The 4,554-nt window shown below is 49.6% G+C and overlaps 2 pseudogenes; one reads left to right on the top strand and one right to left on the bottom strand.

Moving 5' to 3' along the window:
- The first annotated feature begins 1,000 nt into the window (after positions 1–1,000).
- LOC144696812 (uncharacterized) lies at positions 1,001–1,732 on the top strand (annotated as a pseudogene).
- An 88-nt stretch (positions 1,733–1,820) lies between these two features.
- On the bottom strand, positions 1,821–2,833 carry LOC144696500 (large ribosomal subunit protein uL18A pseudogene; annotated as a pseudogene).
- Between the last annotated feature and the right edge of the window lie 1,721 nt (positions 2,834–4,554).

Raw genomic sequence — 4,554 nt, forward strand, 5'->3', positions numbered from 1 at the left:
CCCTCCCCTCCCCAACCTCTGACCCTCCCCTCCCCAACCTCTCACCCTCCCCTCCCCAACCTCTGACCCTCCCCTCCCCTCCCCAACCTCTGACCCTCCCCTCCCCTCCCCAACCTCTGACCCTCCCCTCCCCAACCTCTCACCCTCCCCTCCCCAACCTCTCACCCTCCCCTCCCCAACCTCTCACCCTCCCCTCCCCAACCTCTCACCCTCCCCTCCCCAACCTCTCACCCTCCCCTCCCCAACCTCTCACCCTCCCCTCCCCAACCTCTCACCCTCCCCTCCCCAACCTCTCACCCTCCCCTCCCCAACCTCTCACCCTCCCCTCCCCAACCTCTCACCCTCCCCTCCCCAACCTCTCACCCTCCCCTCCCCAACCTCTCACCCTCCCCTCCCCAACCTCTCACCACCTTCAGACCAACCCTCTCCAACTCCCCGCCACCTCCGACCACCACCCCACCGACCTCCAATTCACCCCCCCCCCCCAAATCCTATTCCGTTACCTTAAGCACTTACTTTCTCCCTGCCCTCTCAACCACCTTTGAACTTCAATGGACCTTTAACTTACCTGGTTTATGGCCCGTTTTTATATCTGTAATCATTTTGCCACTTGAGCAGTAAAGCTTTTTGAGCCTGACATGATTTGAACACGCAACCTTCTGATCTGGAGTGAGACGCGCTACCGTTGCGCACAAACCTGGTTTATGGCATCTAGTACCACTGCAGTACTTTGCCAGGTGTAACCGTGGACTAATCTTATCCAATGGAAGTCCATGATCACCAATGCCTTTTTAGGGTATGGTAATTGAAAGAGGAGTTCCCTTACTGTCTGGAAAAGTTTGATCAAGTCACCCCTTAACCTTCAAATTTTCAGAGGGTACAACTCGAGTTGGTGTAAAGCGCTGGCAGCAACCTGTTAGGGTAGGATGTCCTCCTGCATTTTCAGCTGTTGATAATGAATGTGTTCTCCATCTTATTCGTTGATTTGTAAGGTTGTTTTATGGACTTCGACACCGCCACAACCTTCCTTCCCCCTCCCCCCCCCCCTCCCTCCTCCTGCGCTTCTCTGCTCCATTTCTCTGGCTGGTGCTTCCAAGATCCCAATTTCGATCTACATGGCCGGGCGTCGGGCATTTGGCGAAGAGCGGCCGAGCGGGATGGGTGGTGCACCGCGGCCTTCACCATCCGACCAGGGGATTACCGCGACGCCTGGAGCACCGTCGCCGGCGGCTCGATGGAGTCGGTGTTGATGGCCTTCAAACCGGCCGTGCGCTTCGCCATCCAACCCGTGCCTGCTTTCGGCCAGCTCGCGGCGGGGTGGGGGCGCGCGGGGGGGCCGTTTACGCCGTCCCTGCGTCCTTGGCCTGCGCCATTCTGATCGGCCTGGCCCTCCTGGCTCTGATCCTGCTTGGCATGCTGGCTGGCAAGTGGGTACGCCAGCGACCTGAGGGAAAGGATGAAAGCCGACATGGCGGATATCGAAGGGCGCTACGTGAATGCGCCCCCCCCCCCCGGGGGCTGGGGATTGGGCTTGGGCTTGGGCTTCTGGCTGGGCAGAGGCGAGCGGGCAAGTGGTGGGCGCCAAGATGGAGCCCGGCGAGCCGACCTCCTGCCCCAGCTCTTCCGACTCTTCGTCGACCCGCGTTTCCGTCGCCTGGGGAGGAGGCTGACGCAGAAGGTTCTGGATTTCGCCGAGAGTCACCACGGTTACCGTCTTTTTGCTCGCTCGTGACCACCAGTCCCCCAAGTGCCAGCCATTCGCATGTACCGTAACTCGGGCTTCCAGCTTCAAAGTTCCTACCCCCACTCTGTCAGCTCCCTTTTTTCTTTCACTTTTTCTTAAATTTATTTTGACAATTTAGTATGAATCAGCGGTTATTACTTTTTTCAATGGCTGAAGGCAACCATTCCACTGTCGCCATTCTGTTCTTGTGCCCTGAGGAAGCTGGCCTTCTTTTGAGCAATACGATCCTTTTCTCTGTTCCAATGACATCTTGGGACGGTTCCACCTCTTTTTCTTGACTTCTCTCTTGGGCTTCTTCTCATGAACAGGGTTTTCTCTAAAAGGAGCATGAGCTTTCTTATACAAATCTTCTATCATGTCAGCTGTGACCCCATGCTTGATATATTGAGAAAGCTGCTTTTTGTAGGAATCCTCGTCCTCATCCATCAGGTAGCGCATGTAATTCTGCTATGTTCACCCCAAAGATGTGTTTACGATGGACTTCAGGATTAAATTCCTTGCTCTCAGAGTCATAACCAGGGAATCGCTATAGACAGACCGCCATCAACTGCACCTTTCAAAGCTCCAAAGACTTTGTTGCCTGTGGTGGTTCTGGCAAGTCCAGCATCAAGGTAGCAGGTGAAAGCAACTAGGCTTCCCATCGATGCTTTCCACATTGTATTCATCACCAGTCACCTCCACCTGACCCTCATAGGTCTTATCCAAACCAAAATTTGTTCAGCAGCCTGCGGGCAAGAAGCAGACCAGTGCAATAAGATGCAGCATAGTTAGTGAGCCCAACCTTTATGCCGTACTTGGGTAATTCATGGCCATAGGCAGCACATACAATGATATCGCCCTCAATCTTAGCATAAGCAATCTGGCATATGATGTCCCGGTTGGTGAATCGTACAATCATCCCGTACTTTGGCGTGTTGTACTTGTTTTTATCCTGTACCACCAAGCGTTTTCGTGCAAAGTAATCAGTCTTTCCCCCTCTCCTTCTCCTGAACTTCACTTGGTACCGCTTGAAGTATGCCTTGCTTTTCACAACTTTAACAAATCCCATTTTTAGGATTCTTCACCCTCAATCACCCGGGACCCAGGCGATACTCTGTCAGCTCCCGCGATTTTGAACCTGTTGTCCAAAATCTCGGAGTGTAAGTTGGAGAAGAATCTGTGATTGGCATCCTCGAACCTTGACACCTTAAAAACACAATATAAATATAACTTGTTGTTGATTCTGAGTGAGAATGATACATGTAATATCACTTTCTATTGGTAGGGTTACTGGATGCACAATATTACTTGTTTCTTGTTTCAGCATCACATAGTGTTGATCATGTTTCAGATGTGCGTGAATAAAATAATGTCACTTCCTGATTTCACTGTCTGGCTTCATCATTAATAGCCTTGGAAAGAAGAGATTCACAAATTCACTCTCTTAGTTAACTGCAGCCTAAAGCCAGAAAAATCCAATTGTGAACTTTCAGGTAACCATGCCTGACATTGTGATCCCACAGAGCCCCAGGAGCCATGACCAATGTTATGATTCCAGTTTCTGGGAGCCATGACCAACATTGAGATCATACAATACTGGCGACAGTGACCTAATGGTCAAGACAATAACCAAAGTAATCAATTGGTAGAGAGCTGATTTTACGATGAATTGTAAGTATGGAAAATAAACTTTAAAAATTTACTGACAGCTGATAGGTTATTAAAGATGGAAAACTGATGCCACTTTCACCTGCACAGGAGTGCTGCTTTGTGTGCATTAGAGTGCTTAAGTTGGAGTTTGGTGAGTGAGGAAATTTTAAGGGTTAATTTAGTTTAAGGGTTAGTTTCTATCTAAAGTCCAGTCTTTTCTTTAATTTAGCAGTTACTTAAAAGTTGCTCTTTGGGTTGGGAGAAGTCAAGTTTTAGTCCAGCTTTAAATCAGAGGTATACAGGCTCTACTTGGAGCTGCAGCTAGTAAATTAGATAACTGCCATGAACTGATTTTCAGAAGCTTGAAGCAGGAGCATAAAGACAGACCTTCAGTGCTGCTTGTTTGTGCTGGAGGTGCTGTATTGGGTGCATTAGAAGTTGGAGTTTGGTGAGTAAGGGAGTTCAATGAAGAGGAAAGAAGGTGATCCTTTCATTTTTTACCTTTCCTCAGCCTCCAGTAGCTGGCTCTTACTTTGCTCCAGGGGAAGCCCATAAACCAGGAGTTCGGAGAGAGAGAGAGAGACAGCCCATAAGGCAGGGGAGAGAGAGAGAGCTGGGCGTTAACAGATAAAATCTAAAAGTGACGTCACAGGAGTTGATTGGTTTGCAAGTATAGGCCATTCCAGACTTAGCACAGAAGAGATGATTGGTGAGTGACAGATGTTATTATATTATACCATACTGTAGTAAACACTTTATATAAAGTTTAAGGTATGTCAGTGCAGCTCAGCCATGTGCATCCTGTGGGATGTGAGAGGTAGTGCAGGCACAAAGTGCCCTCAATGACCGCATTTGCAGGAAGAGTCACCAGCTGCAAAAACTTGAGCAGGTTGTGCAACCCGAGCGGTGGGTGGAGTCACAGAGCAGCTGCAGGACATTATTTTGGTGGAGGGTGAACAGCCAGAGGTTGTGGTCCACATTGGTACCAATGACATAGGTACAAAAAAGGATGAGTTCCTGAAAGCAGATTTCAGGGAGTAAGGAAGGGAATTACAAAGTAGGACCTCGAGCAGTAATCTCAAGATTACTCCCAATGTCACATGCTAGTGGACATAAGAATAGGAAGATTAAGCAGTTCAACACCTGGCTGGAGAAATGGAGTAGGAGGGAGGGCTTTAGAT

The sequence above is a fragment of the Cetorhinus maximus genome, chromosome 22 (assembly GCF_964194155.1).
Source record: "Cetorhinus maximus chromosome 22, sCetMax3.hap1.1, whole genome shotgun sequence".
Taxonomy (NCBI): domain Eukaryota; kingdom Metazoa; phylum Chordata; class Chondrichthyes; order Lamniformes; family Cetorhinidae; genus Cetorhinus; species Cetorhinus maximus.